The 26,459-nt window shown below is 26.1% G+C and overlaps 1 long non-coding RNA gene across 1 annotated transcript; it reads left to right on the top strand.

The window, feature by feature from the left end:
* Positions 1–57: 57 nt before the first annotated feature.
* LOC136975307 (uncharacterized) lies at positions 58–25,257 on the top strand. Its single transcript, XR_010880779.1, has 2 exons — positions 58–169; positions 25,063–25,257. It is a non-coding gene; the product is annotated as an uncharacterized lncRNA (long non-coding RNA).
* Positions 25,258–26,459: the final 1,202 nt, after the last annotated feature.

Below are 26,459 nucleotides of genomic sequence, written 5' to 3'. Positions count from 1 at the left end.
AGAACGACGTCCCATTGGATGTTTCTCGGAATCCGATGGGCGTGTCTTATTCGTCGATGCTATCCTGTACAGAGTTAAGATTCGCATCGAGCGAGAAGCCGCCACGCTTGCGCGAAGTAAAAATTTCTCTTCTACAAAACGACTTACAATCTTCCTTCTTAAGTTATAGGTAAGTTGAAAAAGTTCACAATATCTTGAATTTTACTTAATTCGTATTTTAGACATGTGATATTAAATTTAGGACAATTTCGATCGTCGTTCCAACTACGATACAAAACACTACGCAATGCCGACTCGGCCTCTTGGTGATAAGAATAGATCCGCCTATCGGTTTCTGCGCAAACTCGATCGCGTCGTTTTCGAGTGGTTGATTGGCTGACGCTATAAATACTCCAACCAATAGTGTGAAATAAGTGGAAGAGACACTCCCCCTTAATCAATGAAGCTAAGTCTGAAGATTATTCTTTGTCTTTCGTTAGAAACGAGTTCGTTTATCCAACATTTTAAATATTTCCGTTGGATATAACTGATAAAGTAATTGCGATGTTTATCCACTTATTCAATTAATTCCTTTTACTATACTTTCTTTAATTTGTACAAAATTATTCATTAATTTTTACTTTTACTCTTTCCCTCCCGAATTAACATTAATAGAAACGACATATTATCAAAATAATTTAGAAAAATAATAAATTCCGATTAAAATATAACGTAAAAATTAATTTTAGACTAATTCTAAATCTAATAGGCTTAATTGTAAGTAATGTCAGAGATCTGTACGGTTGTTGTATTGGATATAAGATGATAATTACTTAAATTATTAACCAGTTCCTAATTTTTTTTTTTTTTATTATTATATTTAAATTAAAATGTTGTTATTCTGTTTTAATTTTAAGAGTTACTTTCTTGGTCTTTGTAAATTTATGCTATTTAATGCCGTAAACAAGTTAGTATAACCGAATAACAATCAAATCTTTATAATTATTCAGTAAACAACCTTTATAAATTTGAACTGGCTACCTTTTAAATAAGTTATATCTATCTAATCCTATGTACTGTACAGTATTTAACTGTTAAATCGAGTTTAATCGTCAATTACTTTGCTTGAAAATTTATTTTAAACAAACTAAATATAAATTTCAAGTAATTTAATAAATTAAAATAAAATAAAAATGCTTTCTGTTGATTAGTTATTTCAAAGATTAAATTAATATTTTTGGATAAAAATATCAAGTTAAAAAAAACCCCATAAAATTTAAAATGCATTTTTAATCCCATTATAAAGTAGGCTTATTTGAATTTCATTATTTCCAATAGTGGCTATATAATCTGTAGGATTATTTTATAATCTACAGATTTTACTTTTATAAAATCTATTTCTCGGATAAATTTCCTTCAAAATATAGGCCTATATTTGATATGATTAATAGGCCTATATTATGAGGCCTATTTACAGTATTTTTCTTTATGGATATAGGCTATGTCTATCTGAAAGAGATTTTTATATATTTTATAGTTTTCGTATATTTTTACAAGTTCTAAGTTACAACTGGACAAAATCTTCTACATTTCATATGTAGAAAATACTGTACTGTATTGTACAGTACTGTACAGTACATCCCTATCTAAGACTTCTCCTCAAGGTCTGTACCGTAAAAAGCTCTATTGTTTACGTTTATTCTTAAATCTATAAACGTCAAATAATTTTGGAAACAAAATTGGACTTTTTTCTTAATAAATTTAGAAATTTCTAATTACACTACAATTGTAAATACATTATTTTAAACATAGATCTACAGATCTGTTTATAGATGATTCTACAATAACAAATGCAATAAAATTTAAGAATTAATAATTTTCGAGGCAGTTTATAGACAGATATTCATTAGAAATATCTTTTAATTAATTAAAAATTGAAATTCCAGAACAGCTTTTTAATGAAACAATATTTGAAACTTTCATTTCAGTATTAATGCTAATTATCTTATTAATAATCAAGTTAATTCTTAGAAAGTTATCGTGTATAATTTTTACTGTAGGCCTTAGTTTTAGGACGAGTTTTAAATTAAATCTAAATTTATATTCGATATTATTATTCACGAAAACGACAAATTAACTTTTTTCCATTCTCTCTTTTCAATTCCAACATGGCCTAGATCAATAATATCAAACACGCGATTCACACGATCAATTTATATAAATTGATTTTATTTTAATAATACGATATAATAAAGTAAAATGGCTAATTTATGGTTATACACTTAATTCTTAAAATGTAACGATTTAAAATCGAGTAATAGTGTTTATATAAATAGTAATTGGCGACAATAAACTCTTATTCTATGCAGATAACATGTGTGCAATTCTTGCTCTAATAATCCTAAAAATATAACATTTATGTACAGTACAGTACATAATCTACACAATATTTACTCATTATTCCTACGTAGAATATTTACATAACTTATGTAGAATGCATGCATATTATATGGAATTATATGCACTCAATATTAGCTCATACGGATAATTCTTATTATCATAATGCATCGTTATTCTATTTTAAATTTTATTCTTACCCTTATCAAGTGATATAGACTTTACAATAATATATAACATACAATTTATGAATAGAATTGAAATATCACACTTGCTAAGGAAGACAGTAGAAGCTTGGGATAGTAATAATTATATAAGGATAAGAATTATCTTATATAAACAATGTATACAATTATTTCTGTTCTAAGTTCTCATTTTTCTAACAAGGTCTAATGATTACATCCTAAATTTTAAATTTTAAGGTTTTAAGTTAAATAAAATGCAATTAAAACTCAAAACATTTTTTAAAACATTAAAGAAAATGTAAGAATTATCTAATAATGTTGTAAATGGTTGGAATTGTACAGAGTAGAGTTTGATTTCCTTGCAATAATACGTTACTATAGATTATAAATATGGTAATTTCTCTAAAAATTGCTTCGTTTAAAATAATTTTCTGAAAAATAATCAAAATATATTTATTTTTATTTATTTCACGTTTCTATATTTTATTCTAAAGTTCATAATTTCTTAAAATGTAGTCTTGATAACCATATTTAACTAAATTAAATTAATATAAAATCCCCTATAAATTTACATTTTTTTTTTAATTTAAAGATTTTTATAACATATTTAAATAAGTTGTTTTAATTTATATACTTAATCTTTATTAAATAAATTTCTTGAATTAATTTTATACAGATATTTAAATAATTTATTTACATTTTCAAATTGATAAAAATAAATAAATAGGTCTAGGCCTAGATCTTTAAATTCTAAAAGAATTTTAAATATAGATTTAAGTTCTACTAAATTTAATTGGAAAATTTATAAGTTTCGATTATAAAATCGAAGAATAGATCATAATTATAAATTATAATACCAAGTTATAGATCCTTTAACAATGTATTGTTTCCTTCATTATCTTCAAAGAAAATCACGTTTCCTCTTACGAATTTATTGATCTTTCCGACCTTCTTTTCTTGATCCAAATTTGAAATTCTAGATTATGATAATGGCATACATAAAGACTAATATTCCAAATATACGAAAAGTACCATTAGTCAGATGATGATCTTCTTCATCTTTCATAACATCTTACTCCATAGAACTATAGTAAAAGTCTACTTTAGTTTATTTCTTCTCTTACATTTCCTTAATGTCTTTACTTCATCCCCAATATACATCATTTATCTTCCAATTGCAGGTCTTTCGTGATACATTCAGTTGGCTTTTTATCATAGGAAAATAATGTTCTGCTCATAAACTTTAACTATAGATTTATACTAAATAACTCGAAATATCTTCAATATAAAAAAAAATAATAATAAATTTAATTATAACATTTTTAAACTTCTATACGACTCTATTATAAGAGATATTAACATCTTTATAGATCAGAAAAATCCTTATTTATCTATTAAAAAATAAAAAAATATATTAAAGATAAATTCTGTAAGTTATTTTTTATATTATTTAATATATAGTCTCGTGTAATATATTGTAAAATATATAAAAAAAATTCAAGAAAAATGATTCCGATATTCTGTAATTTAATTTTATAATATAACTTGTCTCTGTTTCAAAGCATTACAGAAGTTGGCTATACTTTTGTCTGGATTTTTCATTTCAAAGTCTGCACGTAGCCATTTTTTTTTTATTATTTAATAATTTTTTATACGTAAAACAATGATAAAAACAATTATTATATCATCTAAAAAAGCTCGAGTACAGTTTTAGTGGTCATTTTAACCAACATAGCGGATATTCTTCACCATTTGTCATATTTTTTCACTTGTTCCAAATGTCATTTCCAAATAACAGAAATGTATGCTTTTTATATATATAAAAAATGTATTTTTTAAACAAAAAATCTAACTTCTGAATGTGTTTTTTATATTTATATTTATTTATATATACAAAAAAAAAGTTTATAGACAAGTCAAAGGGAATTTTGTACATGAAGAAGTCGTATCATCAATCGTTGTTGATGTTTATAATCTTGATAAGTTCGGACAGGCAACAGTTTTGATTTTTTAAAACTAATTTTAAGAAGGGAAATTCTTATTTATTAAAATTATTAAATAAAATACAAAGTTTTATACAATCTTTTAAAAAAAACATTAAAATACTATCTATTTAAATCAATTTTTAAACTTTTCTTACACTAATTTATATATAAATAAAATTTATATTGATTTAATAGCTCAAAAATTGTATTTTAAAATTATTTATACTTAATTTTTATATATTATAAGTTTTTTTTTAGTTTTGTATACTTCTATCATCTTTGTACAGTACTAAATATTCAATATTGTTATAAATTATTTGTAAAATAAATAACTTTATAAAATATAATAATTTATTTATTTCTTAATATAATTCACCTAAATTATTTTCTATTAAATCATATTTTATAGATACATAAATATAATTTGGTATATTATCGTTTATTTTAATCTGTATCAATGTTAATCTTATGATTTAATATATTAATTTGCTGTAAAATATTATAATACAATGAGTCGTAAGTTATATAATTTTTTAGATTAATTATTTTTAATTTAATTTAATACTAAAATATCAAAGATTATGTAACATAAATTGCATGATAACATAAGCAGATACCACGTGAATATATAAAAATAAATTTATTACAAGCAAAATATTTCCAATGTTATTTTAATTATTTACAAAATAAATATATAATAATTTAAATATAATATTTAAAAATTTTCTATATAATATTCTTTACTATATAAAATTAAAAACAAAAATTAAATTCATTTTTAGAACCTGTTTATAGCCTATAAACTATTATACTGATGTAGGCGAATTTTAAGTAAAAATCACGCTATTTAAATACAATATATTAATTTTTATTAAATATTTTTTAAGAATAAGGTAATTAAAACGTGTAAAAATTAATTTTGTTTCAAATTTAATTAGATTTTACCTAATTTTGTAGACCTTATCTATATAAGGTCTACAAAAGGCCTATAGCCTTCCCTTGTCATTTGTAGTTACGCAGCTTAGAAACACCTTAAATGTCGAATTTTATAAGCAATATATTTAGTTTTTGACCTTCTACATATAACCAGTAAAGAAAAATATAATTAAATTTTAATAAATAACTAAAATTATAAACATTTTTAAACGATTTTCTTCTATTTTATAACACCATAAATACGCAGGTTTAGCTTAATTGTAAATATTTTATTAAAGAATTTATGTATTATTATAATAAATAAAACTTAGGAAATGGAATTCCTATCGTTTGAGAAGTTAAAAATATGAAGCATTCGTAGAAAAAGTAGAAATCAACACTCCAAATTGCTCCCTTGAAACTATATAATTAGAAAAATGAACGTTAATTATATCAAAGTTGTAAACTGCTGCTCAAGTTAGGTCTATTTGTTTGATTAAATCCGTGTAATGACTCGTTTCCTATTCTCCTGAAAATTAACCTGGAGCTCGAAATTACCTCTAATTTCAGCAAAAGAACTTTCCTGACTTTAGAAACAGTTAAAAGCTTATTTCGAAGTTTCTTAGTAGGCTCGATATTTTCAGTTGTATGAACTCTTTTAGACCAATCTATACCACGAGTATTGTCTATAATACTTTATTCTATAGTATTACAGTCTATAATACTATAGAATAAAGATGATCTATATAACACTCTACAGATCTTATTAGAGAATATTGTGTAGAAAAATCATATTCTAGATTTATTTTATAGCATTTTTCTATATCATCTTATAAAGTATATCTAAAAAAAAAATACAGAGAAAACATAATTTAGAAAAATTTACTTCAAAATATACATCATTTTTTAGAATATTTTACAGAGAAAACATTTTTTATAGATTAATTTATACGCGCATTCAGTAGCATCTTATACAGTCTCTATTATAAGAATTTGGTATATTTTGATTAAAATATGCTAATTAAATTCGAAATTTCGTTACGAATTATCATTTCCGATCTTAGACTAATTAAAATTCAACTTTTTACAACGTTTCCCTTCCGACTAAACTTCATAGAAAACAAGGCATCAATCAATCAGCTGCAGGAAATTCAATCGGAATCCAATACTTCCAATAATGTCATTTCCTACGAAAGAAGCTTATCGATTCAATGATTCGAAAGCTTTCTATCGCTAGAATATAACATACTTCACTTTATTTTTGGCTTAAAGGGCTTTAAAGCGATGCCAGAAAAATGGATAGAGGAGGAGAAACATGGTTCTTTTTTTGCCAAATTAATGCGTGCAATGTATCATTTTCGTGTGGAATTTAACACGAAGATTCGTAGATAGTTGCCGAAAGTGAATTTTATTAACTTCTTACTCAATTAATGCTTATAAAGAAAGATTGCTGCGGGGTGTCATACGAGTGCCATCTCCTATCTGCAAGACGGTCCGTGGGGAGTCAGCGCCACATCTCCGGTTGGATCAGCTGGAAGGACTCAGTTGATGACAGGTCTCGTCTCAAACCTCCGACCAACTGCCGTCGTTGACTGCTGGATCCCAGACAGGTGACGTCGATTTAGCTTCTACTCTAACCTCCCCCCCTTTCGCTTTCACTATACACGAGTTTGACACACTGCTTCCGTTTGAAATTTTCCTTAATTAAAATGTATCTTCTTTGTTATCCATCGCGTCTATCACGTCGTCTCCACGCTTGTATTTTGCATAACACAGCTTGATAAATAATTTAAATTAATACGGCGAAATCCTCCGTTAACGGGGAACTCCCGAATAGCGGGAACCTTACTTAACGGACACTTTTACTACTTCATTATATTTACCTATAAATAGCGGACAAACTTCTCGGTCCCGACGGTGTCCGCCGTTCGGAGGTTATACTGTACTGTACTTGCTTCGAATTTACTAACAAAACTTTCAATTTTGTATGTTTTTACTGTGATTTATTCGTACAAATGTATGCCCCGTTTTTAAATTTTTTTAAAAGTCAATGCCTATAAATGTTTTCTCGCAATGTTTATAAGCATTAATCTATTAAATTACAGGCATTGATCAGTTAAGTATAGACGTTAATCATTTAAGTGTAGGCACAATTCAATTAAAGATAGGCATTAATCAGTTAAATATAGGCACTAATAACTTCATTTACAGCAACTAATCAGGTAAAGTTATAGGAATTGATCATTTAAATATAGGCACTGATAACTTATAGACAGCAGGCATTAATCGGAGAATGCCTATACACGCTACATAATGGTTTGTGTAAGGTTTAGGCAATACGGAACACCATAAAGAAGTAATTATATTAAAATTATGCATTTATATAATCTATATTTCATTCTATAACTAAATAACATTAAAATTTAATGATTATAAGCGTTAATTTTTATTAAATTATGATGATTGTTACATTAACATTAATAAATTGTAATTAAAATGATTTTAATTTATATTTTTAAAGAATATAATCGAAAAAAAAAATTATATCGTTACAAAATTAAAATTTTTGAATTAAGTAATTTAATATTTCCAATTAATTTATTAAATTATTTGAATTTTGTTATTAAATTAATTAAAATTAGCAACTTAAACATCATTTAAATTAAAGTATAAATATTTATTTATTTATTTTTAATAATAAACTACGTTTCCTTTAAAAATAAATGCTGTATAGGCCTAATACAGGAAATTACATATATATAAAAATAATAAATAAATTCATGATTAGTTTATTTATTTGAAAAAATAAAATTTTTCGGAGTTTATTTAATATTCATTATTTAAAAAAATGAAGTTTTCAAGTAATTTGAATTAATTCCCACGTGATTTTATTCTATTTCCTATTGTTTTCATCGCATTTTCCCATTAATTTAACACGGATAAAATGAATTTTTTCGAATTTTAATTTAGTAAAAAGCTAAATAATTAAGTTAATTCACAAATTTAATCAAAATTTAAATAAATATAAAGATTATTTTATAAATTAAAACACTTTAGAGAATGCCATAAATAGATTTAGATTATTATGTAAATTAAATCTATTGATGCTAATTTAATATTTAGTGAATCTTTTATTAAAAACGAGTAAATATAGGCCTATAAAAATTAGGAGAAAAAAGAATTAAAGTTAAATTTTGTTTTTAATTATTTAAATTGCTAAATTGTTAATAATAATTCTATTAATGATGTTTAATTGCATTCATTCTCTGTGGTTTAAGTATAGGATATATAAATTAGTTATGGGCTCTTCTGTATTTAAATTAGAAGTTAAAGAGGATAATGATTTCCAGACATGTGTTTATGTAATTACCGAGTGGTTTAAATGTTAATAAAAAATTATTTAAAGTGTAACCCAGGCCAAAGTGTTGCATACACTTTGTATGTCTACCTAAAGATAAGAGCAAAGACCTAAAAAAGGATGTATGTATAACTTTTTCCATTTAAATTAAGGTTATTTACACAAATTTCGTGTTGTTTCCTCATTAATATCATCATTTAATCGTTTATTTACATATAAATAATCATAATTAACTGTATTAAAATCAAGACAGTGTGATAGATGTGTTTGAAAATTCAAAGATGTAAAGGCTTATACACATTTTATTTATGTCTTTGTTCTTATTCTTTAATAAATATATAATTTATTGTTTATTATAATCTTCCTAACTGTAAAAAAAAATTTTCTGTTCCATTTAACTTATATAAAACTTCATTTAGTTGTTTGATTTTAATGCAGTTAACAATGCTTAATAAGTGATTAAATGGCAATATTAATGGCAATAATAGCATGAAATTTGTATAAATAACCTGTCGAAATATTAAAAAAAAAAAAATATTGTTAAATAATTAAAACTGTTCATAAGAAAATTTCATTTTTATTAACTGTCTGCTATCTTAGAATATGTACGACATTAGACGTGGGTTCAGTTCTAAAATAAGAAGCACACTTAATGCTTGTAACCTATATACTGTAGGCTATACATTAAAATAATAACTTAAACTTTACCTAGAATATAATACTTTCGTATGTAATTTTATATAATTTATAAAGCTAGCAATTTTCTTTACCATTTTACTGTTTTTATATCACAATGAAGGTGTGTACAAGTGTATTCATATACAAAATAACCTCCAAACAACGGCCATTTTTTTATGTTTTTGTCAGGAGTTCGGTTCCTAAATGGGCACCGAGTACATTTTTACTGACTATTTCTGCCAAAATAAACGGGTCCTTTTCGTTTTTAAGATCAAACCCATGTCTTTTTTTTTAAAATAAAATTTATATTTTAGTCAGGAATATTTATTTTCTCTTATAACAGACACGTTTAGGCACTATATTTAAACCATTTAAACCATTTAAACCATTTAAACCATTTAAACCATTTAAACCATTTAAACCATTTAAAATTAATATTAGAAGAGTCAAATATGCCTTAAACTTGTTTATATTTAAAAAATCTTTAAAAAATATATAAAAAATTCATTTAAAAAACATTCAGTAACCATAAAAGTTTATATTCATACGAACCAATTATATATATATATAAGTATATACCATATAAAATTATAACATATTACTAAGTAGTTAGTTATATAGAAAGCCTATTGCACCTGTTATGATCCATAATTATTATATTTTATATATTTATGATATTTTTGTCTAAATAAATTTCATTATTATGACTCTTCTACAATTTTTATAATATTGCTAATTGCTTAATTAATTAGTATTAAAAAAATAAATAAATAAATAAATAAATTAGGGTATATATAATTAATAATTAGATAAAGAATAATGGCTAATTTATATTTTAAAATATAATTATGACCTTATAAAATTATATAAAATTAGGAATTAAATGAATACATCCGAAAGAGTAATAAATTAAATTTTCTATTTAAAATGGTACAATATTATATACTTTATTAGCAATAAAAATACCGCATAATTAAAATAAGGAAAATTATAATTATAACTTGGTATAAACTCTTTAATATAAATTTATTCAGGATTTAAATGTAATTAATATAATTATAATTAAAATATATTTTTGAAAAGTCGAATTAATTCTTATTTTTTTAAATATTTAATTTTCCACAACAATTTTAAGGATATTAAAAATTTTATCATTTAATTTTAATACCTTTTCGAATAAATTTAATTAAAAAGTTCTTTATTAACTTAATTACAATGTTTTCCTAATTAAAATTAATAATAATAACGTTTTTAATATTAAAAAAGGTGAGCTTAAATCAAACATTTTTAAGACTTAATTAATAATAATTAAATTAGCGGAAGATAATTTAAGCTATTAATTCTATTAGAAAAACTATTAAAAATATAATTAAAAATTAAATTTTTAATTATTTAATATTAGAATCGTAATTAACTTTAAATCTGCTATAAAATTAATAATTTAATTAGTTATTTTAGAGATGAGATGATGAATTCTAACAAATTTGTAGTCGTTTCAATTAATTAATTTTATCTTTAAATTTAATGATGATAAATGTTAAATTAATACTTTTATCTTAAGTTAAACGGCTTTAAAATTTTATTAAATACTCAAAATATCTAAATTTAAACTAAATTTTTTACTTTATTCATGTATTAATGCAGATATTTATAATATTTATAGGCTATAGTTTATAGGTTACAGGACATGTTAGAGCTCGTTTAACTTATTTATAAAGTAGTTTATAATAAAATAAGCAAAATTATTAAACAAAACGCTTATTTATTAACATAAATTATCGATTTTATTACTTAAAATTGAAGGAATGTACTGTACTGTACTGTACTGTACAGTACATACAGTACAGTACTATAGCATCTTCTGCATTTACGTCTATGAATTAATGATTTACACTTAAAGCAAATAACTAATTTGAACGAAAATTATATTAAATGGGTGTACAAATAAATTTTTAATACTTTAAATTATATAAAATGTTACAGAAATGTCGTGGGTCCGACTCCTATTCGAGATTAAATGCATGTTTTAGTTTAAATTCTTTGAATTAACACACGATTTATATGCCAGAATATAATCTTAAGTTTAATTTTATTTATTTTATCATATACAGAATATATTTTAATAATAAGTAACAAAGAATGTAGATATTTTCAACGTAGATTGAATGTAAAATGCATTTTTTATACTGTATTACATTCAAAACCTCTGAACAACGGCCACTGAGAGAACGTTAAAAATGGTTGTTGTTAGGAGCTGGCCATTTTTGGAGGTTAGGTTAGGTTCTAGGTTAGGTTTTAGGTTAGGTTAGGTTAGGTTTTAGGTTAGGTTTTAGGTTAGGTTTTAGGTTAGGTTAGGTTTTAGGTTAGGTTTTAGGTTAGGTTTAGGTTAGGTTTTAGGTTAGGTTTTAGGTTAGGTTTTAGGTTAGGTTAGGTTTTAGGTTAGGTTTTAGGTTAGGTTTTAGGTTAGGTTTCAGGTTAGGTTTTAGGTTATGTTAGGTTTGAGGTTAGGTTAGGTTTTAGGTTAGGTTTTAGGTTAGGTTTTAGGTTAGGTTTTAGGTTAGGTTTCAGGTTAGGTTTTAGGTTAGGTTTTAGGTTAGGTTTTAGGTTAGGTTAGGTTTTAGGTTAGGTTTTAGGTTAGGTTTTAGGTTATGTTAGGTTTTAGGTTATGTTAGGTTTTAGGTTAGGTTTTAGGTTAGGTTTTAGGTTAGGTTAGGTTAGGTTTCAGGTTAGGTTAGCTTTTAGATTAGGTTAGTTTATGCATTTTTGTCTAACATTCCTAAAAAATGGCCGCAGTATAGAGGTGGATGTCATTGGATGTTCAACTGTATACTGTAGTAGAGTTGGGATCAGTTTTAAGCATATTCCATCTATTTAAATCAATTTTTTCGTGGAATGAATACGTTTTCATGTTAAAATTTGAATTATTTATATTATTTAATTTCTTAACTAATCAATTAATCAATTTATTTATCAAAAATTTCAATTACTAAACCATTTAAATAAGTCACAAAATATTAAACTTTACTATTCCAGATAAATTTAACTTATCATTAATAATTCCAATGAATTTTTGAGGGTGGTCCATCTCGGATAAACCTGAAAATGGCCCTCTTAGTGGAAACAGTTTAGGAAAAGTCAAAAATGTTATATACGCGGTAAAATATATTTGATAATTTATGTATTGTACTAGTTTATGTACTCATTAAGATTATAACGTAATGTATATGGTTAGAAGGAGATGAAGCATTGATTTTGTGGGAGAGTTTTATTACGAAGAAGGTGGGTTCGGACCTTATTAAACAGTTTTTCACATCTAAATTACCATATATTTTTTATAGTTACGCTATATATGCACATATGTATCCGTAGAAGGGATAAAATCCTGTTTAAAAAGGCACGAGTAGCTCGTAATCACCCGAAGTTGCTACCTTTATATTTATAATTACAATATTTAATTATGTTAAAAAAGTAAAAAAAACTGATTTAAATACTATATAAAGTACTAAAAAGTGCAAAAATTTGTAATAAAATACTTAAAATTTAGTAAAAAAAATAAAATAAAATCCATTTTTTCTAAAGCATCTCTTCTAATTATCTCTTCGGTTTAGCGTGGAAAAAATAAATTAGAAAATAAAAAAAAAGGAAAAAAGAAACAATTCAGGAATATAAATTATATTAAAATTAATTTTATTAATTAGAAATCATTCGCTTTTGATAATAACAAAAATATTTAAATTAAAATAATGGAAAAATAAACTACTCATTAGCTTCGATTCGTTTTAATGTTTATGGAAAGTTTATTACGCTTTAAAAACATTTTTAGTAATTAAAAATGGTCCATAAAGATATTTAATACTGTTTTTTTTTTGTTTCTGTAATTCAAAATAACGATTGATATACGACAGCGCAGCAGTTACAAATATACAAACCTAATTGTGAATATATAAAATGTTAACGAAACGTCTGACAAATATGGCATCTACTGAGCCAATTTACTCTTATCACAAATGACTTAGGATATTTCCAACATTAAATGCAGTTGTTAAATATAAAAATAATATAAAGAAAAGCTTTATTATAATTCTACTTTTTTTAATGATAATTTTAAAATTATAATAAATATAAAATATGAGATTATAACATAATATTTAGCTCTATTTATGGTTAGAAGGAGACGAAACATTGATTTTTGGGTAGAGTATTATTAAAAAGGGTAGTAGGTTCGGACCTTATAAGACATTTCTTCGTACTCCGAATCCTTTCTCTGAATATATATATAAATATGTTGTAAATTATTACATATATTTAATAATAATGAGCTGTAATTGATTCTACATTTATATATGTAACAATTATGTAAAATTATACAGATATAGCTTAGACAGTTTAAAGATTTCTTAGGCTTGTAACAGTTCAATATCCCTTCGTGTTGGATGTTTATTTATTTCTATAACCTTATTTTTACATTGATGCAGTCTTTTTCTCTTCAGTAAATTAATTATTAAACATAGATTTTAACTTATTTGTCCTTATATCTATACTAAAAATAGTAGGCCTCAAAGTATTAAAGTTAAACAATAACACTTAAGTGTTAGATATCGAGTTATACGACGAGAAAATTTGGTAAATTAATTCTAATTATATCTTATTATCATTTTAAATACTTAGGCCTTAATGTATAGAAGGTAAAATATAAAAATTTGATCAATTTTTACGATTAATCGGACTCGTAATGCGTGATTTCATCGAATATACAAACAATGAGTCGGTATTGGTCTATGTATACGGCTTCGAGCAGATGGTTCCAAGTGCAGATGTTCAAAAATTACAGTCTGTAATTGCGATCGAGGAAGATATTTGTTTGGTAGATAGTGGCATAGACATTACTATTTTCTCTTCTTCTTACGAATATTTAATACCCTAATAACAAAATTTAAAACGAAAAATCGTTTTTTGTAACAGTAAAACAGACATTTTTGATCAAAAGACATGATTAAAATCTACTTCATTAATGCGAATTTTAGAACGTTTCTTGTTACAGTTAGGCCTACAAAATAAAATAAATTAATTGTTTGAGGTAATCTACGTAAAGTAACACTCCAAAATTATATAAAAATGTCCTAATTGATTATCAAATATCTCGTATAATCGTATACCGCGATGATTTAAGAGCGAGTATATCACACGTTTGAATGAACGACCCTATCGCAATTACGTTCAATATAGAGAAAAATACATCATATTTTTAAAGGTATTCCCATTTTAAATATAAATTAATTAATTGTAATGATTTAAGACGTTTTTCTTTTGTGTAAATAAGCAAAGCGAGTGTAATTTCATGTAAATAAACACGTAAATATACACGCAAGTATACAGTATCTTCTTTGCTTATTAGTAAGTTACTGTATGCGACTTAGTCTACAGAATTATTAGAAATTCTCATAAAAATTATTTAAGATTCCAAATATTTAATATATTTTTTTAATATTTATGCTAGGAATCTTCACACTTAATAACTTAAAACTGTAAACATCTTTCCCTTAGTAACTGTAGGCCTATGCGAGACTTATCTTTAAAAAAATTGATTTTTAGTGTTTTAAACTGAATAAAAATTGAATATTTTAAAGGATATTATAAATTTTAACTTATTTAAAATAAAATAAGGGTCGTGGGATAGTTTTTTTTCTATAAAAACGGTTGAATTTAGTAGGTCTAACTCGTGTATCTATAACCGAATGGATCGTATGGGTCGTCTTTTATAAGTATCGGGATGATAATAGTAATAATAACGTTCCCATAAATAAATTTAAAATAATATTTAGTCTATATTTTTGACATAAGTCTGTTAGATCCACCTCTTCCTTGTAAAATCCATCAGGTAGAAAGCCGTATACCTGATGGGTAAATGCAACAGGTGCGCTATCATAATACATGCACGTGTCGTTACAGACGGTCCTCTACTTAATATTAGCCAATTAGATGGTATGATAGACTGTCACGTGACCAACGATTCCACCCTAATTGGTCGTAATTGTAAGATTTTATCATTATATGAGTCACAGGTGGTAAAGCGAATTGTCTGGCAAATTGTGGGAAAACAAACTTTACAGACCCACTTTCTATTTTAAATAGTACAGGATTTATTTTATGTATAGGCCATTTGAAAGTCTTATTGTTCTTTTAAATGTAACACAGCACCAAAACGTAACAACAGTTACTCGTTTTCTTGTTTTTATTACTCGAACGTATGACGTAGAACGTTTGTCACTATAAACCTATTTTTTTTTTTGTGTGTGTGTGTGTGTGTGTCATTAATAACATCCTTGATCGTAAATTTACGAACTTTTTCCATTTTTTAAGAAATTAAATTTATTTATAAACAATTTACTTCGTTGTTTAATAAAAAAATAAGACGGGAAGCTTCCAAAGATATGTCATTGTTTTTGTATTGCACAGCACAATACCTTCTCTAGAATTTTCATTTCTATGTTTATTTCTATTCTCTAGAAGTTTATGAATAAAAAAACTCTTACGAATTTCTCTAAATATTACATAAATATTCAGAAAAATCAATGAAGATCATTAACGTCTTTATATCTGGAATGATGCAACAAGAAGCAGGAATAGCAAAAACAAAATGTCGATTTAGTTTATTTACTGTAAAAAGTAAAGCTTTAAGTTAAATTTATAATAAATTTAAGACGTATGTTTTATTTATAAGCAAATAAACTTCGTTATGAAGAATTTATATTACCGTTAATGTTGAAAATAGAGTAAGATCTTTACTAGAATTAAGTTTAATTTGCTTTTATTTTCTCGGTCTGTATCTTTGTTTATTTCTTCAAATAGTCACTAAATATTTAAAAAAAGTAATTAAAATAAAATTTTATAATGTTTTCTCGTGTCTTAATAAATAAATTATGAAATAATAAATCGTAAAAGTCAAGCAGAATCGAGATTAGCAAATACCGTAAAAGCATTGAACTAGTGCATATAATTTTAAAAATATATAACTTTAAATTAATTTCATTGTATAAAAACTTTAATTTAATTATTATTTAAGCTATTTATTAAAGGAATATTTCTAAAAAAGTTGAAAACTTTTTCTAAATTTCTGTTTGAAGTAGAAAAACTTAGTGAATATTCACTGCGCTGTACATTAACCTTTATATGATTAGACCTATTTAAACATTTAAATTGAAGAAAAATCATTAGTTCTTTTAATTTTCTAATCCTAGAAATAATAATAATAAAAAAAAAAAACAATAAAGGTTAGTAGCTTCCAAGTGGGATGAAATCCGATACTTTATCGTTTTAATGACTATCCTGTAAACAATTCTATCATATTACTTTCTTCTATCAATAGTAAAAACAGTATTAATTCGAACAGTATATAGATAACAGATATTTGTTACTTACTTAAACATTTATATATTAATGCCGAGAATTATTATTCTATTTTCGTTTTTTTAATTAATATCTCATCGAAAATGATACGAAGTTACGTTATTAAAGTAATTTTAAGCTCATATTACACTTAAATTTTTACACTAATTAACATCTTAATGAATATATTAACAGATATATACATGACATTTGTGTTTTTTCCGTGTTAAAAATCATTAGAATAACGTTTTCTATATAAGTCTGTTTTAAATATAATACATACATGCTGACAGTAGGCCTATAACTTATATGATGATGCATACATAATGATGTAACTTTATACTGTATAGCCTATACAGCTTAAACTGTACATAACAGGTATGTATATGAAAATACTTTAAGTACAGTACTTTAAACATTTAAAAGAAGGCTTTTACAATTATAATTACACTGTCTAAGATGCTAAATATAGATGTTTTAAATGTTTAAAACTTGAATGTAGATGCTTATAAATACATTACTTTTATACATATTTATAACATAAAAAACATATTTTTCCTTAACAAAATTCAAACTACACGTGTTATATATATATATAGGCCGATTCATTATTTATATTCAAAACAATGGTGTGCTACAGGCAATAATATAAAAAGCTAATGTATTGTGTCAATTGATTGATGATGCCGAGTGACTATCAATGTGAATCGCTAGTTATAACAGTAATAGATGAGGTTTCATCTAATTAAGTGGATTCTCCCGAATGTTAGTAAGGAATTCTGGTAATGGTCTGTAAGGTTGAATGACAATAGCTTACTTTTGATTTAATTAAAATAAACTAAACGAAATCTTGACTAACTTACTCTGTACTCGACTCTATCGGTAATGGTGGAACGAATTTACTAAATAAATTCAATTATAAACAAATAGTTTTGTCGACAATTTGTTTTTTTAGCTAGTAATTTAAGTTATAAAAGCGTTAGAAACGATTTCACTCACCTAAAATTCCACATACTTTCATTGGTGGCTTAATTTAGTAAGTAGTTTTTAATAGTAATTTAAGGATTATGTTACTGAAAGGCGCTGGTTCGGATCTCATTTATTTTTTAAATCAGATACGAACCCACATCTTTCGTATTTTCTTAAAATGGAACATTTATTCTTCATATATAGGCCATAGGAATGTATTTATGCATAGGTTTATACGTAGGCCATGGTTTATAGGTATACGTTAACTGACATTCAGGCTTGAATTTATAGGATATTTTTCCTCTTTGCTTGAAAATTGATATCGTTAATTAGATTTGAATGCAGAATAAAAAAGTTTTTTTTAAATTAATCGCCACAATTTTGCAATAAATACTTTTTATAAATTTGATTTTATTACACATAAACAGTACATAGGCCTAGATTATAGTAGATTATGTAGGCTTGTGTAGGCCTTTAGATGCTATTTTGACACTTTGTATTAATTTTCGATCATTTATATGTTTTATAATAAACTTGAGCTTTTACTATGGAAAGGAATAGCGTAATTTTAAATTGTTTTCTTCCCGAACGATTTATTTATAGAAGATAGTGCCTAAGTGTAAATAGGATTATAATTGCGAATGCAGTTAAACTTGTGAACAACGGCCACTAACTGGAACATGAAAATGGCCGTTGTTTGGAGGTTATTTTGTATTAGTTTCGTAAAGAAACGTGGCCACAGATAAGAGATTGCCGTTATTGAAGGTTCGACTGTATATAGTTTAGATCTATCGTGTAAATTTATAACTGTACAGTACTGTAAGTTACATTTAAATCTATGGATAAACTACATAAAATGTCTGTAGCTAAGTTCTGCTTATAATTTGAACGACTATGTAGGTTTTTCATTAAGGAATATATACAAATCTGTACGCATAATATAGCCTATGCAATATACAAATTTACGAATTATATTAACAAATGTCTATATATATATATATACAGAATTTATATCTTAAATGAATATATACGCATTTCAAGTAGGGCCTACATACAAATCTGTAAGTAGAATATATAGAGAAGGCTTTAGATGTAGTGTACAGTACAGTTCATACAAATCTATGGATAAACTACATAAGGATAGATTAGAGCCACATATACGTATCGTGTCTATTTATAAATTGTCTACATACAAGTCTATGGATAGAGTCTACAAGTATATAAAGTCTAGCAATCTATAGACAGACCTACTTAGAAATCCTAAATAAATAGTATCTGTATCCTATAGGAAACAAATATGGCCTACCCTATATCTTGATATCACAGTAGTTACACGAGCTTATCTATAGAAAATCAATTGTTTACACGTTATAGATATATACATGCATTAAAAACTGATATATAAAGTTTACACATAGGGTTATTAACATTGAAAAAATAGTAATACAGGACTTATTGAACGTATTCTGCACCGAAACAACGTAAGAATAATCAGAAAAACGAACTGATAAATTCAAATATTTATAGATGAAAGTATGAATTTCAAAGCGTTAAGAGTTGATTATTGAATAAGGAATAGAAAAAAAAAGAAAGAAAAATAAATAAATGTAGAAAAAGGAAGTAGAAAAGAGTTACGGTAAAGAATAAGAGGAGAGTTTTGGGGAAGAGAAAACCATTTGCCTAGAATAGCGTATAAATCTCGTTAGATGGACCCGGAAGTCTGCGGACTAAATCGAGTTTGGGAGTAGCGAGGGGATGATTGTTGCGATTAGGGTCCAAGTTGTGGCTCAACACGTCAGCAGTAATTAACGGTAATTTGAACATCTAGTGTCAGTGCCAATCGGGACTTTAATCTTTCTCCCAGTCACGGTTTGGAGCACAGATTGGACGAACCAAGCCCTTCTCCTTCCAAGTCGTTTGTATAGATCGATATAAAGGCTTTTCCTTTTATCTACTCCCAATTCTGTGATTCTATTCAACGAATTCCCGATTGGTTCCACGGGTTAATTACAGAATTGTCTGTTTGATTAACGTTTATGAAGTAGCTTAGAATAAGAATTTTTACTTCCTCCTCCTCCTCTTCTTCTTCTCCCGATGTCAAACTATTTAAAATATGAATATATATATATATATATTATTTAGAAATTCTTTTTTTTCCCTTAATTACAACAAAAAGTTAATGTCACTCGTTCTTCTCTTTGTAAGAAACAAAAGTAAACCTTATAAAGTTTAATGGAATTTCTTCTAATCTTCATTATCATTTAATAAACGTTGGAGTAAGATATTGGGAGTTCGTTAGATGGAAATTAGATCCGGTGGAGGAGAATCTTGTTTGTTAAAAGCTTTCGATGATTTTGAAACAAAATGATTTTCCTCATATTTAACAATTTATTTCTCCCGACTTCGGTAGTTGATCACCTCATTATATACAAGATTTTTCTATTTTTTTTATTATTATTATTTTTTAATTGAGAGTGAACTAAAATGACTTTTTCCTCCTCTTCTCCCTCTTCTTCTTCGTTTTTTCCTGTATAAATTAATATATTTTTGATAGATTTTTCGACGTTACGATTTTTAACGATTTCCAATTGATGTCGAGTCGGTGGTGGGCTAATTTCCAGTTCGAATCTCCGACGTTAGGTGTCGCTGTCCGTCATACGGTAGATTAGCTTTGTCGCTGACTAACGATCCTAACTTCGCGTGTCTACGTGAGGTGGCGCTGTCCGTCCCTAATTTGTAGCCTTAGTCCCTCATTAGTCGGTTCCGAAGGCGGGTATGGCGAATGGCACGCGCCACCCCGGCACGTTTCCACGACCTACGAGACTTTAACAAAACTAATCGGGCAACGAATGGTTCCCTTTTCACGTTCGCCACTCACGTCCGAAATTTGCAAGGTGCTTCGTTAATGCAACAAGCCACGATAAAACGTGTCGAGCGATCGTGCCACAATGACCATTGGTTCGTTAGGCAATTCCATACAAGTGTCCAACTACTTCGAATCTACACGCTACTTTTCTATACTGAAAATTGATTTTAACTTAAAAATCTATCGATTTAATTAATTATTCTACTCCAATTTTATATATAATGCTTTTCAATTATGAATCCTGAAGTTAAATGCTCTTCCGAAGTTGATGATCGCGTACTGTTGATCACTCTTTATGACGTTTAGCGCGTGTATTAAGCTATAAATGAGATTTTTAATAAGATATTCGCATTATTTAACCATATATTTATATAAATATAACAGACTATGGGTGAAGATGCTGTAATTATTCAATATACAGGCCTATATCGAATCTCAGCCAGACTCTTCTGTACTAAACACTAATTTTAACCTAAAAATATCTATTTTATTTAATTATTCTACGCCGATTTTATATAATATTTGCAATTATAGACTATATTGTGTCCTCCATTAATAATACTGTTCCTTGTATAACTCATTTTATAGGCCTAAACTTATTGTCTGGGAGAGACAAAAGTGCTGTTTAACCTTAAAATTAACCTAAAAATTAAAGATTTTTATAAAATACAAATTTTATTATTATATTATACAACAAGTAACTTAATTATTATTGGCTTGTAGGCTTGATTATGCTGTATATAAGTTAATAAAAATGTACAGTACATACAGGTCTTTGAGTCTACACCCGAAAATGGTCTTATAGGTAGTCTATATATTCAGATATCGACATTATATATTACAAATAGGCCCACATTTTTCTAAAATTATATGGTCTATAATGAAAAATATGTACCTATATAATGTTTATGTTAGTAAGAGAAGAATAAGGGATTATTATGTTGGCCGTGTTCTTATTTTTATAAACTTAGAGCTATTTTTTTGACAAGGCTATTGTGTTTAACAATCTGTAAAGGTTCTAAGCTCTTAGGTCCAGCCTGTGAGAGGGGGATTCTTCCTCTTCTTCAAACTACAGCCAATCATAGGAGACCCTTATAAACAACGATTGCTCAGGGGCACCTTTTCCGATTTGTTGAATTTTTTGTGACGTTATAGTTTTTATACAGCTTTAAATGAATAAAGACTATTTTTAAATTACATCAGTTTTCTAGTAATAAATTCAACTGAGAAGTTTCTTCTACGAATAATCTGGTACAGATTGGTCTCTAAACTTTATTTTTTTAAGACTTATAATTATTTATTTATTTAATTTTAATAGAAATGTAGTATTTTCTTTTAAAAGTAGGCATATTAAGGCCTATAATTGGGAGTAGGCAGAGGCGTTGTTAAAATAAAATCTATCGATTATAATGTTTATGTATCTAATTAAATGAATATTAATCATTTATTTAACGTCACAATTTAATAAAAAAAAGCAACATAGAGGATTTTAATCGTACAAAAATTCATTTCTTTTGTTCTTCAGTTTGGAAAAACGATCGATTATTTTACTCTCAAGTACTGTACTATAAAGGACTTTCCAATAGAAAATTATAGTAAGATACTTTATAACATTCTTCTTCACTATCCATTTATCATCATCACCTTCATCTTCATCATCTTATAATTTACAATAGATCTAAGATCCTATATATTAAAAAAAATTAATTAAATTAAACGTCTGGTAAGAATAAATTGGCAATTGAGAATGACCAAATTATCTTGTATATTTAATCAATATTATCAAATTAAAACAATTTTCTTAGCTTTATTTAGGGAAATCTGAGAGTAAATTATGTTTAAGAATTATTTTTTAACAATTAAAACAATAATGTCTCGTATTATAACAGATAAATCAATGATAAACAGAGGGTAAAGAATAAAGAAAGTAGTAATATAATGGCAACATTCCTGGAAGTAGGCCTTGATTACTATCATAAAAATTGAAAAATACGTCAGAAAACTCTTATATTCTTTAAATATTTTAAATAAAATTAATATAATAAAAAATATTTTAGATTTTTAATGGGTTTTTATATGTTTATAACCTCTAAAACCGTTCAGGAGTTAGCATTCGTTCTTCTGTAGAAGTGAATGTTATTTAGCGAATTCTTTCCTTTTAATTGCATAATTTTTGTTTAAAAATATGTTTAATATACAAATTTGCTTAATAATAAATCAAAAATGAAGAAATCCGTTCAAATAATTATTTCCTAAGGCTACAAGTTACTAAATTCTTAAAAAAAAAATTAGATTTCGATTAAAGCAGATGACCAGATATACTGTACTTTTAAAGGCGTTAAAAATAATTAATTATAACGTAAATTATAGTATAAAATATATAAAAAGTTTACTAAACGTCTAAAGATTATTTTAAATTTAATTTTACATACTTTACTATAAATTAAATATAAATTTAAGAGTATAGTAAGAGAGCTTACGCACGACCATTGTAAATAAATAAATAATTATAAAGTCGATTTCTGTATATAATTATAATTGTTTTAAATAAATTTAACACGTATAAACTTAAAAAAAAGTCGAATTAATTTCTAAAAACAGCGAAAAAACGTACAAAATTTCAATTTTAATTTGCACATTTTCGTAGAGCAATAAACGCAATAAAATTGCAATTAATGCTTGTAAAAATGTAAAATGGAGTTATTTTTCTCTTCGAGTAAATAAAGTAAAACATTATCAAAAAAAAAATAAAAAAAATAAAATAAAGAAATTTACAAGGAAAAAAAAAGCGAGAAGAGTATATAAAATTGCCGCATTCCTCGTCAGTACAAAGTTAATGACTAGAGACATTGCAACTATATTACCACTTATCACATCGTTTGACATTGGTAGCCACACTGGCCGAAATCTGTCCAATGTTATTACACACAGCGTAAAAGATTGGACAGTTATACGGTCAGTAGCAAATTCTATTGGTGGAATTTTACAGGGCGTGAATTTTTTGGTACAAATCGATATCCTTAACGTTACCAAGACAACGTTTTGGGAAGGTTTGCAAAGGGGGGAATATCTTAACGAGGCAACGTCATTTACAATCACGTCTCACTCTTCCTCCACTCTCTATACTCAAGCTAGTAGCGAAACTTGACAGTTTTGTGAAGGGTCGAGCTCATAAAAATTGGTTAGTTGGAGTTTTACTCCGACGTTCAGACCACAAGCTGGGGTGATTGGTAAAAGACGAGTCGCGAATGAGTCAGCATTCGTGTCACCAACAGCGGTGTTTCGTTCTAAATAAAGAGAAGCGACTACTAATATATGTGATACAATATAACTTGTCAGATAGACAGTATAAAAAAAGAAAATAATAATAATAATAAAAAATAAAATAGAAAGAAAAGAGGGGAAGTTTGATATTGAAGTGCCGTTTGACAAGAGTTTAAAATGTAATAGTGCTATCCTTTATATCGATTGAAAATAAGGGATTGTGTTATGAAAAGATATCTTAACATTTAGTAGAAGAAAAGTCAGGAAACTATTCGCTTGTAAAAATGAAAATGATTCTCTTCGCTTCTTCCTATTGGTTGCTTTTATATGAAATTGAAAATGACATTTTACTTTGTTTCTTATTATTATTATTTTAAAAAAATGCAGACATTTCTCTCTCTCTCTCTCTTCTTCGGATGTTAAGTAAATAAATAAATGTTTTTTTTTTATTATTCTAATATTTAAATCTTTAAAAAATAAATTAAAAATGTAATAAAAATGTATAGAAGAATCGATAGTGTAAAAGTAAATTATAAGATTTTCTAAGTATTGATGGCGATTAAAAATATAAATGAATTTAACCGTATAATTGTACTAGATATTTAATTATTATTATTATTATTTTTTGGATATTTATACGTAAAGTTAGGCTTAAAATTTGAAAAACACGTGTCTAAATTATAGATATGATTGTTTTTTTTAACGTGTAAATCAATCTAAAAGTTGAAAATTTGTATTATTAGATGGGATTTTGGTTGTACTTTACCTAAAAATTGTATTCGAAATTTAAATTTTAGTATTATTATATTTTAAAATATGTATTAAAAGTAAAGTAAGAAGTGTTTTAAATCGAAAAAATGAAGTGTTAATCGTGGAATTTTTAGTACAAAATTACAGCAAAAATTCAAATTTCTAGTATATTATTTTTTAAAATTATTTTAGATGTTTTGGACGTAGGCCTTTATGTTAATTATCTAAAGAATATATTTTTTATAAGATTTGTATGTAGTTTTAACAGTGCCAGTATCATTTATATATAGTTGTTAGAGATTAATAAAGCACACAAATCTTTATTCGTAGGTATATTTACTGGGAGTAATAAGGAGAAAATGTTGACGTGGTAACTAAAAAGACAGCGGATCCTGGAAAAGAAAGACGTAGAGGTTAAGAAGAAAGAAAACGTTTTCAGCTTTCGTTATTTAAAAATGATGACGATGTCGTCGTAACGTTGATCATTGTGAATTTATTGGCATTAATAAAGGTTTATAAATGGAACTGTGCTCTTCCATTACAGTACATACATTGTAGACTTGTGGTCTTAAGCTATAACTTATACTGCAGGCCCTTTCTCTCCAATGAATACATAAAAATATGAAACACTTAACACGAGGTTCTAAGCTGCGACTTGTATAAATTCGATCCTGATTGTAACTGCTTAAATAGAAGTTTCAAATGCCTAAAATCCCGATGTATCATAATTTACAATATCAAAATAAATACATTCGAGGATGAAACACACATATATATATATATTTAAAAACAAAAACGAAAAACGTCATCGATGACGTGTCAAATAAACCGTATATCGCTTCCGGTCAACTTTGTAGTCGGTGTGACGTAAGTCTTACATCATCACCCAAAAGCTTGAGGCAGTTTCATGGCAACTTTTCCCCGAAGTAGCCTCGTCTGACAGTAACGTTAGATTTTTCTCTTTTCCTTTTAAAATAAACTAGATCAGGCGAAAGGGACATTGACAAAACCAAAAAGAAAAAAAAAAAAAAAAGAAAAATAAAGGAAGAAGAAGAAGAATTCGAATAAAAAGTATTGTAAGAAAAACTTAAATAAATAAATAATAATAATCGAAAATGATTTAATTTTTTAAATGAAATCTGACTATAGTAATAGTTGAAGAAACTTCTTTATTTTTAGTTACATCATTAAAAAACCTATTATTCTAAACACATCGAATTCGAAGTTTATTTTAAGTGATCTCGTCTCTCTGTTTACTACTATTTTAATCTCCTGTTTATTTTTAAATGATACAATTTTAATCTTTCATTTCTTCTTTCGCTAATGGGAGAATAATCAATGAATAACGGAAGTTTAACCTCTTTAAACTAACAAGAATTGAACTTCCTGTTTATTACTTACCTAACAGGAGTTTTTGACCTTTCCGTTTGTTCTTTAACGTTGACGTTTATCCCTTAACTAAAGGCAATTCGATCTTCCGTTTTACTCTCCTTAACTAACGAGAATTCAGTTTTTTCTTTGTTTCTTAACTAGCAGGAATTGGTCCTTTACTAACGGGAATTTAATCTTCAGTTTGTTCTTTAATTAAGCGGAATTCGACTTTCTCTTTATTCTCTAACTAACAGAGATTAATACAACTTTAACTTTTTGTTTGTCTCTTAACTAATGGGAATTTAACCTTTCATTTGCTCCTTAACTAGAAGGAAGCTTGCTCTTTAACAGGAGTT

The sequence above is a fragment of the Centruroides vittatus genome, unplaced genomic scaffold (genome assembly GCF_030686945.1).
Source record: "Centruroides vittatus isolate TY-2023 unplaced genomic scaffold, ASM3068694v2 contig_370, whole genome shotgun sequence".
Lineage (NCBI taxonomy): Eukaryota > Metazoa > Arthropoda > Arachnida > Scorpiones > Buthidae > Centruroides > Centruroides vittatus.
This window is presented reverse-complemented; position numbering and strand designations above follow the sequence as displayed.